This window comes from Acinonyx jubatus, chromosome D3 (assembly GCF_027475565.1).
Source record: "Acinonyx jubatus isolate Ajub_Pintada_27869175 chromosome D3, VMU_Ajub_asm_v1.0, whole genome shotgun sequence".
Lineage (NCBI taxonomy): Eukaryota > Metazoa > Chordata > Mammalia > Carnivora > Felidae > Acinonyx > Acinonyx jubatus.
The window spans coordinates 27,887,568-27,901,324 of NC_069392.1; positions in this window are offsets into that span (position 1 = coordinate 27,887,568).

A 13,757-nucleotide genomic window follows, 5' to 3' on the forward strand; every position below is an offset into this window, starting at 1 on the left:
GCTGCCCAGCTGGGCCCAGCAAGGGTAGAATAATGACAGGATGGTGGGGGAGGGCAGCGCAGCAGTTCAGGCTACAGTCTTGCCCTGCACCCCTCCCCCCACACAGCGAGACCCACATTGCCACTCCCTGATCCCCAAACCTTACCAGCTCTCCCTCTCCCTGCAGTCTGAGTCAGCATGGTGTGGGGCAACCAGAGTGGTCACATAGACCCGGCTTTCCTGGGGCCCCTCCTCTCTCTGCCCTGGGAACCCTCCAGGTGTCCAAGACCCTGACCTTCAGGAGCCCCTTTGTGTGAACGCCTCACAGAGCAGGGGCACCTCCCGTACTTCCAGCAGCCAGCCTCTGCTGCCTGCCCCCACTCTGGGCGGGATGCTGTGGCCTGGAGGCCGGGCAGGAACCAGGCCAAGAAAGCCCCCCAGGATGATTGGGGTAGCTGCCCCGGGAGGGAGCTGCCAAGGCCCCTCAGCCACCCCCTGCCTGACACCCTCTTCCTCCCCACCCCCTCGGGCCTGCGGCAGTGCCAGCTTCCAGGGAAGGCGCCACAGAAGGGAACCGCGGCGGCTGGAACCTCTGTTGCCATGGGGATGGGGACCACAGGACCCACATCTGGTAGCGATTGAGGAGGAAAAATTATGAGTCGTGGAAAACGCAAATATTTTTTGTAGCACAGAGCACAAAGGAGCGGGAGGAATGTGGGTCTGGAAAAGGCCTGAGCCAGGCTGGGTTTCAAACGGGGACGCAGCTCACATCACAGAGGTCCACACGCACGCACCGCTGCACACGCAGAAACACGGAGACAACCATCCTACGATACACGTACTGCCACGCACATCACACACAGCTCCACACACACTTCACACAAAGCTACCCCCGTGTACACTGCCACACACACAGACACAGACACACAAAGACAGTCATCTGGAACAACACACACTCCGCCAGACACACGGAAACGCTGAGACAGACGCACACACTGTAACATACGATCACAGACAACCAGACCTGAAGACGCATTCGTGTGCCAGTACCCACACACGCACTCTAGCTGACAGAGAAAGACACTGTCTCTCCAAGACGAACATACACCTCGACACACACCGAAACACGGACGGGGAAACATACGCAGCAAAACTGCACACACATCCCGAAAGAGCCCCAGAAACACCGGAAGAGACACACACGCTGCAACAAACATACGTGCACAGCTAACACACAGGGCGACGGGGAAGAACACTCACCCTGGAAGTCACACCCCCAAAACCCAGCCACCTCACAGAAGCCGAAAGAGACTGTTCCACAGTATACACCACTACACACGGGAACACTGGGACAGACACTCCCTGGGACCCGCGTGCACGTCACGGGCCACAGAGACACCATGAGACAGACGCAACCCTGCAACACAAAAACACACACCACCCGTTACGGAAGCCTCAAGACAGACCCATACCCTACAACACACAGACCGCCAGGCCCACGGAAGCCCCGAGAAACCCTCCTTCTGCCGTCACACACAACCTCTACCAGAGACGCCCACATGGACACACGCTAAGACACAAACACACACGCCACGGTACAGACGGAAACACGGCGGCACAAACTGCAACACACACACATTCCATCAGACCCACAGAAACCGTGAGACACGCGCCTTCTAAACACACACACAGCACTTGACACGGGCACACACAGACGCTCCGAGAAACACACCCTGCAGTGAACAGAAATAGGAACAGATAGCCTGTAACAGCTGCACATAGCCCACCAGGCCCAACTAAACTCTGAGGCAGTGCCTCACGCTAACACGCACGCACGTGCACACGCAAACACACTCCCCTAGAAACATAGATATGATCCCTGCTCGTGCCCTGCAAACACACAAGCATACCACCAGACCCACGGAGCATCCAGACCGGCTGACAAAATGTATTTGAGCCTGTGCTCCAGACAAGCGCTGGCCAGTTGAGAAATCCTACCCTTCTGTGCTCCAAGAAGTGGCTGGCTCCAAAGGATCACTTTGCCCTCATGCGTGCAAGACCCTCCCACTCTTCCTCATGACTCCTTGTCTACCTGCCTCTAGAAAAACCCAAGCCCTGTCCTTTCCGTGTGGACATTCCTCATCAGCAAACTTTCTTGTCGCTGCAGCGTGAGTGAAATCGTCTCCCTGTCTGATGAATTCCCCGCCCCCCCCCCCCCCCCCCCCCACGGCTCTGGTGCCCTGACTCAGTGGATCGGACCTGATCTTAGGATCCCTGTCCACTCTCTCTAGGTAATGACGCCTCTCAGAACCCTCGGGTGCCACTCCTGACTAGCAGCCTGGGCCCCACAGGGACTCCCACTCTGGTCCTGGGCTCTCTGGGCTCCTGTCCATTGGAAGCATGCTATAAAAATTTGATTTTGATTCTTTTTGAGGACTTCATCGATTTTTGGTGCCAGATTCTTTTGGTTTCATGGTCTGACCAGTTGGTCTTGTTTCTGTTAGGCTTTCCCCTTTGTCTATTTGTTTTGAGCTTAACTCAATTAAGAGTTTGTACCCTCTGAGGGGCACGTGGGTAGCTCTCTCGGTTAAGCTTCGCTTAACTTCGGCTCAGGTCATGATCTCCAGGTTTGTGAGTTCGAGCCCTGCCTCAGGCTCTGTGCTGACAGCTTGGAGCCTGGAGCTCGCTTCAGATTCTGTGTCTCCCCGTCTCTCAGCCCCTCCCCTGCTCATGCTCTGTCTCTCTCTGTCTCTCAATAATGAATAAATGTTAAAAAAATGTTTTTAAAGAGTTTGTACCCTCTGGGAAGATGGTTTAGAGATGTGGCCAATAATAGATGGAAGGAGTTGTCCTGAAGGTTTCCTTAAGAATGGTCAGAGAAGCTGCCACAGAAACAGGTAAGCAAGCAGGTGCTTGTGACACACCCAGCAGTCAGCTTGCTTTCGTGAGGTTCACTCACCCACATGCTGGGGAATGCCTCCCGAGAGGGTGGTGGTCTACGGGGAGGGGTTAGGAGAGGAGAGGCTGGGAGCAGAGCGAGAGTTGAAAAACAGGTGAAGGTATCCATGGAGTTCAGGGCCCCTGCAGAGGAGGAGGAGGAGGCCACAGGGGGAGGAGGATACCTCTGATGGGGCGCAGTGGGGCGTGGATTGGAGCATGACTGCACCTGCGGTCGTCATCAGAGACAGTCCATCTTTGGGTGATGTCCGTGTAGGATGAGTCCAGCTGCAGGGTTGAGGTCACCTGGTTTGGTCAAGAAGTTGGCTAGTTTTACTATAGCTAATATGTGGAAACAACCCGGGTGTCCACCAATGGATGAATGGATAAACACACCGTGTCCCATTCACACAATGGAACATTATTCAGCCTTAAAAAAGGAAGTTCTGACACCTGCTACAACATGGATGAACCTTATAAGACATTAGAAGAACTGAAGTAAGCCAATCTCAAAAAGACAATTACTGCATGAGTTCATATATATGAGGCACCATGAGTAGTCAAATTCATATAAATAGAAAGAATATGGTAGTACCAGGGGCTGGGGGAGGGAAGAATCAGGAATTTTTGTTTCACAAGGACAGAGTTTCAGTTTTACAAGATGCAGACAGTTCTAGTGATGGACAGTGGTGTTGGCTGCACCATGATATGAATGTATTTCATACCATTGACCTTTCCATTTAAAAATGGTTAAGATGGTAAATTTTATGTTCTGTATCTTTCAACCCAACAGGAAAAAAAAAAAAAAAAAAGAAGTTGGTTACAACCAGGTCAAGGAGCTCACTGGGTTGATAATGACCTTGAGCCGAACACTGGGATCGAGAGGCAGCTGTTAGTCTGGAAGTCATGGGTCTGTGTCTGTAGCTGGGGTGGTGATTGCAGTGGGAAACAGAGGGGCCGCTACTGGGAATGATGTCATCCCAAAGGCAAAGGCACCTTTGCCCCATGTGAGAGATTCCAGTGGCTTTTCATTCCACTTTATTTTTTTTAAATGTTTATTTTTGAGAGAGAGAGAAAGAGAATGAGAGAGAGAGAGAGAACAAGCAGGGGAGGGGTAGAGAGGGAACAGAGAATCTGAAGCAGGTTCCTTGTTGACAGCAGAGAGGCTCGAACTCATGAACCACAAGATCATGACCTGAGCCGAAGTCAGACACTTAACCGACTGGCCCTCATTCCACTTCAAATTAAAACTGTAATGTTAATCTATTTGTGAATATGCAGGTATTAAACAAAAAATCCAGTTGATTTGCCTAAGAGTATTATTGACAGAGTTCAGCTGATTAGATTTAATGATAATTTCTTATAGCCACGGAACTTTCATTCAGTCAGGAATTCACGGATGCCAGAAATTATGTTGAATCAAACGTTCAGCTTTTGTCCTTCCAACACCAAGGTCAGAGCTAAGTGGTAGAATATGATTTAGCAGAAAGACAAAGTACAAACTTAGTTGTTCAGTTTTCATTATACCATAACAGACTAAAGTTCGTATTTTCTTGGTCAATTTTTTTTCCAGAGTTTTTCCTTTCCACTTTGATTTGCTTTGTTTTAAAAAATAAATTCTGGAGGGACGCCTGGGTGGCTCAGTCGGTTAAGCTTCCGACTTCGGCTCAGGTCATGATCTAACGGTTTGTGAGTTCCAGCCCCGCATCAGGCTGTGTTCTGACAGCTCAGAGATTGGAACCTGCTTCGGATTCTGTGTCTCCCTCTCTCTCTGCCCCTCCCCCACTCATGCTGTCTCCCTCTCTCTCTCTCTCTCTCAAAAAGAAATGAACATTAAAAAAAGTAAAAACAAAAAAAGATTCTGGGGTGCCTGGGTGGCTGGCTTAGTGGGTTGAGCGTCTGACTTCAGCTCAGGTTGATTTTGAGGTTGGTGAGTTTGAGCCCCACGTTAGGCCCTGTGCTGACAGCTCAGAGCCTGGAGCCTGCTTCAGATTCTGTGTCTCCCCCTCTCTCTCTACCCCTCCCCCGCTCATGCTTTCTTTGACTCTCAAAAAATAAGTAAATGTTAAAAATTTTTTAAATAGGTTTTATTTTTTAGAGCAGTTTTAGGTTCACAGCAAAATTGAACAGAGGTACAGAGAGTTCCCATGTATTCCCTGCCCACCCAGCCTCCCCCACTATCAACATCCCCCACTAAGAGGGACAGCTTTTACAATGATAGACCCACACTGACACATCATTATCACCCAGAGCCCACAGTTTACATTAGGGCTCATTGTTTTTGTTTTGTTTTTTTAAGATTTTATTTTTAAATCATCTCTACACCCAAAGTGGGGCTTGAACCCACAACCCCAAGATTAAGACTTACGCAGTCTACCGACTGAGTCAGCCAGGTGTCCCAGTGGCTCGCTCTTGGTGTTGTACATTCTAATGGTATGGACAAATGTATAACATGACATATATTTGCCATTATAGAGAAATAATATCATATAGATGATATGGAATATTTTACACTGACTTAAAAATCTTCTGGGCTCCAGCCATTTATCCTCCCTCCCCCTAGCCCCTGGCAACCGCCGATCTTTTTATTGTCTCCATAGTTTTGCCCTTTCCAGGATGTCTTACACTTGGAATCATATAGTGTGTAGCCTTTTCAGATTGGCTTATTTCATTTATTATTATATAATATAATTGCATATTTAGTAATATGCAATTTAATGTGCTTCCATGTCTTTTCATGGCTTGGTAGCTCCTTTTTTTTTTTTTTTGCACTGAATAATATTCCATTGTTTGGATGGACCACAGTTTATTTATCCATTCACCTACTGAAGGACATCTTGGTTGCTTCTCGTGGTTTTTTATTAATGGTCTGACATGCATTTTGAGAGGCGAGGTGTGAGCATGGGGCATTCATTCAAGAGACAATTACAGGCAGTTGGACAAATGCACGTGCTCCCTTTTCTCAGGGCAACTCCCTAGTGAATTTAGAACAACCAGTAGGCCTGCCTACAAACTGCAAAGACTAGGATGTGCAAATGGAACGATGGTGCCATCTAGTGTTTGGTTGTGGCAGCAGAGCGAAGAGCCCAAATAAGCGAGGGTGACAGAGCCCAGCTGCTCTGGTGTTGTCAGATGGGGCCCACCCAATGAGATTCAGTGTCCCAGGCCCAGATTATTCCCCAAAGTAGACATAGCCAGGTGAGAAAAGCCAGAAGGCCTGGTGATAGCTTTACACCATGTGGGTTCTGGATAGCTTGAGACATTGGCCAGACTGATCTATATGGGTATAGTGGGGACCAGTTGATGTGTAAGAATTTTACTGAGACACAGGGCCCTGACCCTTATTTGGGATAATATCCCATCTTCCCTCCCTGTTCTATGTAATAGTGTCCACTGAATCTCCCTTCAAGGTTCTGCAAACACAGGAGTGGCTACCCCATAGGTAGTCAGATAATGGAGTGCTGTGTCCCTTCAAAAGTCAATGTGCGCTTGGGTGGCTTAGTTGAACGTCTGTCTCTTGATTTTGGCTCAGGTCATGATCCCAGGGTTGTGCGCATCGAGCCCTGAGCTGGGCGTGGAGCCTGCTTAAGGTTCTCTCTCTCTCTCTCTCTCTCTCTCTCCCTCTACTCCTTCCCTCCACCTCTAAAAAAAAAAAAGTGAATGTGCACAATCATAAGAAGGAGGGAAACTTTGACTTGTGCTACAATGTGGATGAACCCCAAAGACATTATGCTAAATGAGAGAAGCCAGACACAAAAGGGGCAAATTCAGAGATAGAAAGTCGAACAGAGGTTGCCAGAGCCTGGGGGCAGTGGTGTTTAATGTGCACAGACTTTCAATTGTGCAAGATGAAAAAGTTCTGGAAGCATTAGTGGTGATGGTTTTTACAACAATATGAATGTACTTAATCCCGCTGAATTGTACACTTAAAAATGGTTAAAATTTAAACTTTATATTATCTGTATTTTGTCACAATTTTTAAAAAGTATATAATATGTAAAGGAACTAAAGAAACAAGTGAATGTGAGTAGTATCTAAGAGCCTATTGGAAAAAGGGCTGTATTGACTAAATTCGGTAGGTGATAACAACAGAGTACTGGCCAGGGGAAGAATAGCTGTGTTAGGGATAAGATCTTACTTGGCCACTACTTAGGGTCTCAGCAATTCACCATGAGGTACCATTTGTCCTTTTTGGGTTGAAAAACAGGCTAAATTGGGCTGTTAAATGGAGAAAGAGTGGGTATAATCACCTCTCCTCTTAATACACCTTGTGTAGTGGGTCTCATCCTTGAAGTGTCTGTTTTGATGGGTGTTGGGCCATATTAACAATTTTAGTGGCCCAGGCAAGACCTCAAGGTCCAATCTGGCAAGGCCAACAATAAGGGGCAATTTTTAAATTTTATTGCAATTAGACGATCCATCCCATAATGGGAAATCCTGAAGGAAAGGAAGCCAGAACCACTGGAATAAGGTAGCTTGTTTGCCTTCTATTTTATGCGCAATCATGCCTAAGCAGACACAGGGAGTTCCGCCTTAGCCAGGTCTTTTTGTCACTGAATAATGTTCCACTTTAGGGATGTACCACGGCTTGTTTATCCATTTATGTATTTAAAAATTTTTTTATGTGTTTCATTTATTTTGAGAGAGAGTGAGAAAAAGAGCATGAGTGGGTGAGGGGCAGAGAGAGGGAGAGAGAGAGAATCCTACTCCACACAGGCTCCACACAGTCAGTGAAGAGCCCAGTGTGGGGCTTGATTTCACAAACCATGAGATCATGACCTAGACAAAATCAAGAGTTGGATGCTTAACCCACTGAGACACCAAGATGCCCCTCCCCAAATGTATATTTATTTATTATTTTTTGGAGGGGAGGGGCAGAGAGAGAGAGGGAGAGAGAGAATCCATGCATGCTCCACACTGTCAGCACAGAGCCAAATGTGGGGCTTGACGTCATGACTATGAGATGAAGATCTGAGCCATAATCAAGAGTCAGACACTTAACCGACTGAGCTACTCAGGTGTCCCAATCAGTTTGGCAGTTTGTTTATTTGTTTTAAGTTCATTTATTCTGAGAGAGAGAGAGAGAGAGAGAGAGAGAGAGAATCCCAAGCAGGCTCTGTGCTGTCAGTGCAGAGCCTGATGAGGGACTCGATCTCACAAACTGTGAGATCATGACCCGAGCTGAAACCTAGAGTCAGACACTTAACTGACTGAGCCAACAAGGCACTGAGAGTCCCACCTTTAAATTCAGTGGGGCCTTCAGGGATCCAGTATCAATTAAGACCAAGAAGGTAGCTTGGTGTGTGCAGACCAATGGGCCACCATATTTGTATAGTACAATTGTCCCTGGTGGTGGTCAGAACTCAGGGGCTTGTCAAGACTGGAGGGATTGCCTGAGTTCAGGGGCTACAATGAGGGTACTACATCTTGAAAATTTGGGTTTGGAGAGAAAAGGTTGGATGTTCTTTATAACTTGTTTTAGGAGAGCTTGGAGCTCCTGGAGTCTATATGTATATATATATATATATATATATATATATATATATATATATAAATTCTTTTTTTTTTTAATTTTTAAGTGATCTCTACACCTAACATGGGGCTGGAACTCATAACCCTGAGATCAAAAGTCACATACTCCACTGACTGGCCAGCCAGGCACCCCATCTTGGGGTCTTGCCCGAAATCTGATTATTGAGGAAGCCTAGGTCGCAAATTGGTCAATACCAAGGGTGGTAGGGGGCAGTCATGGAAATTCTGAAATGTGGTCTTTCTTTGGTTGAGAGGTTTGGTGCTATGGGATGAGAAGGCCAGGTCTTGGGCCTTCTTCAATAACTTGAGCTGCCTAGGGCCTCTTAAGAGTGGTCACTAACTTGACAACAGTTGCTCTGAGGCCTTAGAAACTATAGACCCTCTTCTGAGAAATAAGTGCCAGGTGTCTGTCTTGAGAATCTTTCTTCTCCAGCATCTTTGGGATTGGTTCCCATTCCATTTTACCTGCCATACTTTTCCATCTCTACCTCCAACTGTAAACCATGGGTCCAGAGGAAATGTTTGCAGGCTATGGCCCAGGGGCCAAATCTGGCTTGTTACATGTTTTCATAAATAAAGTTGGACTGAAGCACGCGTGCGTGCGCGCGCGCACACACACACACACACATACACACACACACACACACACACACAGTGTCTGCTCAGGCCCTGCTAGAACTTCCAGTCCCTGGAGTCCTCACTAAAGTGTCCACTGAACTATGCCAGGTTGCTTCAGTAATTGACACTCCTCCCCTAAAGTACCCATTGAGTGAGAGCATATACATCAATGTCTGTGGCAGTGGGGCAGACCATTTTCCAGGCCACAATCATCTGATGAAACAAGGGAAGTTCCAGGGTCATGGCCACAAACACTGGGGAGGGTGGACGGGTTTGGGGGGTGGTGTGTCATGAGATATTATGGACAATCAGGACATCTTGGCAGTGTTTATAGTTAATTCAGAGCCAGTATAATGCAGGCACAAAAGCCAGTCAGTGCATCTTTCATGACCTAAATCCAAAATTGTTTATTAAATGTTGAAATTCAGATGGAGCCAAATCACAGACCTCTGTTTCAGTTTCTCCTGTGGCAGGGAAACTGAAGGACTCCACAAAACCCAGCTTTTTGCTCCTTTTCCTGTTTCTATTCTTGCTGGGACCTGCACCCCCACTTGACACATGCCTCACAATGCAAATACTGTATGTCCTTGTAAGGGACAAGAAGTTAATGATTTCTTTCGAACAGATAACATCTAAGGAAGTACCAGGTAAGAATGACCAAAGCCATCCTATGCTCATTCCAGACCACTGGCCCTACACATCTCATCACCAAGAACCTCTGGATCCAAGAAATAACACCTGGCCCTGGTCTTTGTTCTAATTGGTTCCTGGATGCTTGAGAGGACATGTGCATTGGACTATGATCCTCAACAAAAAAACCCAGACCCCCCAAAAATACAAAACTCGTGCTCCTTTCCTTTCCTAGTCTCCCAGACGCTCTGTTTGTATCTCACCTCTTGCTGGCTTGTGTTTGATTTGCAACCTGCGTAAAGCCAAGGACCCTCTTGGCTGGTCTTGCAGGACACCTTCTGGGTCCCCAGACCCAGCCCACCGGCATCACTCCTCCCCTGTGGAGTGTGTGTGTGCAGTCTTAGGATATACTTCAGAGATATCCTGTATCTTTTATATTCCTTAAGGATGTGCTCATGGTTGTGGGTTCCCTCTTCCAGTGAATATCATCAGTATTAGGGCACTCCCTCCACCAACAGTGAATACTATCTTGTTGACTTTAGGGGCCCATGCCTAAGTTAGGAGTGGAGATGCCCTTTAGCATAATTACTAAATGTTGGTCCATTTTACAATTATCCGCATTGGGTTATGGTGTCCTCAGGCCCTTTAGAAATGCCCCAGGGTAAAACATTCAGGTCAAGTTTTGGTTTTTTTAGTAGAATTTTTTTTTAAGCAGTTTTAGGTTCACAGCAAAAATGAGCAGAAAGTAGATTCCCATCTACCCCTGCCCCCCCCAAAACAGCCTCCCCCACTATTAACATCCCCCACCAGAGTGGGACATTAGTTACAATTGCTAAATCTATAGTGGTACATCATTATCATGCAAAGTCCAGAGTTTACAGCAGGATTCACCGTTGGAGGTGTGTACATTCTATGGATTTGGATAAATGTATAATGACAAGTATTCACCATTATAATACCATACAGAGTATTTTCACTCCCCTAAGTATCTTCTGTGTTCTGTCTGTTCATCCCCTACTCCCTGCTAATCCCTGGCAACCATTGATAATTATTCTGTTCCCATAGTTTTGCCTTTTCTAGAATGTCATGTGGTTGAAATCATACAGTAGTCTTTTCAGATTGGCTCTTTTCACTTAGTAATATGCATGTAAGTTTCCTCCGTGTTTTTAAAAATGATTTTAATAGCTTATTTCTTTTTATTGCTGAGTAGTGTTCCATTGTCTGAATGAACCACCGTTTATTTATCCATTCACCTACTGAAGGGCATCTTGGTTTCTTCCAAGTTTTAGCAATTATGAATAAAGGTGCCATAAACATCTGTGTGCACACTTTGGTTTGGACATAAGTTTTCAACTCCTTTGGGTAAATATCAAGGAAAGGAATGGGATTTTTGGATTGCAGAGTAAGAGTATGTTAAATTTTGTAAGAAACTGCCAAATTGTCTTCTAAAGTGGTTGAGCCATTTTGCAACACCTCCTCACCAGCATTTGGTATTATCAGAGTTTTGGGTTTTAGACATTTTGACAGGTGTGTAGTTGTGTCTTACTGTTTTAATTTTCATTTCCCTGATAACGTCATGTGGAGTGTCTTTTTATATGCTTATTTGCCATTTGTATATCTTCTTTGGGGCAGAGAGGGAGGGAGACCCAGAATCCAAAGCAGGCTTCAGGCTCTGAGCTGTCAGTGCAGAGCCCAACATGGGGCTTGAACCCATGAACTATGAGATCATGACATGAGCTGAAGTCGGATGCATAACCGGCTGAGCCACCCAGGTGCCCCAGTCTTTGGCCCATTTTTACATCCAATTATTTGTGTTCTTACTGTTAAGTTTGAAGGGTTCATTATCTATTTGGTACAACAATTTTTTTATCAGATGTGTCCTTTGCATATGTTTTCTTCCAGTCTGTGACTTGCCTTCTCATTCTCTTGAGAATGTCTTTCACAGAGCAGAAGTTTTCATTTAAATGAAATCCAGCTTATTACTTCTTTCTTTCATGGATGGTGCCTTGGGTGTTGAATCTAAAAAAAAGTCATTGCCAAATCCAAGTTCATCTAGGCTTTCATTGTTGTTTTCTTCCATGATTTTTGTAAGTTTTACATTTAAGTTTATAATCCATTTGAGTTAATTTTTGTGAAAGGTGTAAGTTCTGTGTCTATATTTTTGTTTGTTTGTTTTTGTATGTGGATGTCCAGTTGTCCAGTTGTTCCAGCACTGTTTGTTGAAAAGACTATCTTTGCTCCATTGTGTTGCCTTTGCTCCTTTGATCAGGTTGCTGTATTTATATGGGTTTATTTCTGAGCTTTTTTTTCTGTTCCACTGATCTACTTGTGTATTCTTTTGCTAGTACCACATTGTCTTGATTACTGTAGCTTTATGATAAGTCTTGAAGTTGAGTAGTGTGAGTCCTCTGACTATTCTTCAATATTGTGTTGGGTATTCTAGGTTTTTGCCTTTCTGTATAAATATCATAATCAACTTGTCAGTATTCACAAAATAACTTGCTGGGACTATGATTGGGATTGCATTGAATCTATAGATCAAGTTAGGAAGAACTGACATGTTGACAATATTGCATTTTCCTATCCATGAACATGGAATATCTCTCCATTAATTTTATTCTTCTTCGATCTCTTTATCAGAATTTTTTGTTTTCCTCATATATATCTTGCACCTATTTTGTTAGATTTATGCCAACTATCTCATTTGGGGGACACTGATGTAAATAGTACTGTGCTTTCAATGTTATATTTCATTTTTTTCAATGCTGTGATGTAGGAAAGGGACCCACTTTTGTATATTAACCTAATATCCTGCAACCTTGCTTATCAGTTCCAGAACTTCCAGTACAATGTTGAAAAGGAGTGGTGAGAGGGGACATATGCTCCTAACTCTTCAGGATGGTCCCCTGTTACATCCTGATCAAAAGGCTCACTGGAAACATCATGTCCTGCTTTCCCTACAAAATGCTAAGTCTAGTGGCGCCTGAGTGGCTCAGTTGGTTAAGCGTCCGACTTTAGCTTAGGTCATGTTCTCATGGTCTGTGGTTTCAAGTCCCGCATCGGGCTCTGTGCTGGTTGCTCAGAGCCTGGAGCCTGCTTCGGATTCTGTGTCCCCCCTTCTCTCTCTGCCCCTGCCCTGCTTGTGCTCTATCTCTATCTCTCAAAAACAAGTAAATGTTAAAAAAAAAATTTTTTTTTAAATGCTAAGTCTAAGATTTAGAGATTATTTGTTTTATGCCTCTAAACTCCCCCTCTGTTACTCCCACACTTCCTCTCTTATTTTGACTTGCACTTTCTGCATTTGGAGCTTAAATAAAACCTTTGAGTTCCTGTCTCTAGACAATTCACACCAATATTGCTCCCATATACCCAGCATACTCCATTCTTGCCAATTGCCTTTATTCTAATGACCACATTGGGGGTTATTGGTATTATCTTAGGGGCCAAAAGGCTAGACAACAAAATACAGCATTGATGCCAACCAGGAAGTGTCAAAAAATAATATCCAAATAAGATTAAAACTTCTGTGGCCATTGAAGCCCTAAAAGGGTCATCATTTTGTGGTGGCCATGGTGGCTGAAACTTACCCAGAACTAGACCATCGACTGACCATCCCAAGGGTGTTTGCTCCCTTGGGGGCACTTCTTGCTTCACCTGTATAAGCAATTCAGGTAATTTTCTCAGTGTGCCAGCAAGAGAGACAAGATATTGAGGATGTTAATAACATCACTCAGATATTTGAGCAAATGCCAAGAACACCCACTGACATTTCTCCTGGCTGTGAATACACATACTCTTCCCAGGCCTTCTCATTCTCACCATAGTTTTCTGCATAATGTTATGGATCTTAATATTTATATTCAAGCAAATTCAGCCTCAATAAATGAGAAATTACATGTGTAGTCATCAACAGTCACAACAGTTCACTGTGTGTTTTTTCTAATACCACCAATATATGAACTCAATTCTGATACTATCTACCTGGAAATAGTGTCAGATCCCACAGGTTAAGGACTTGGTCCTATGAGGGGGCTCAGTCTCAGCCCCCACCCTTATTTCAG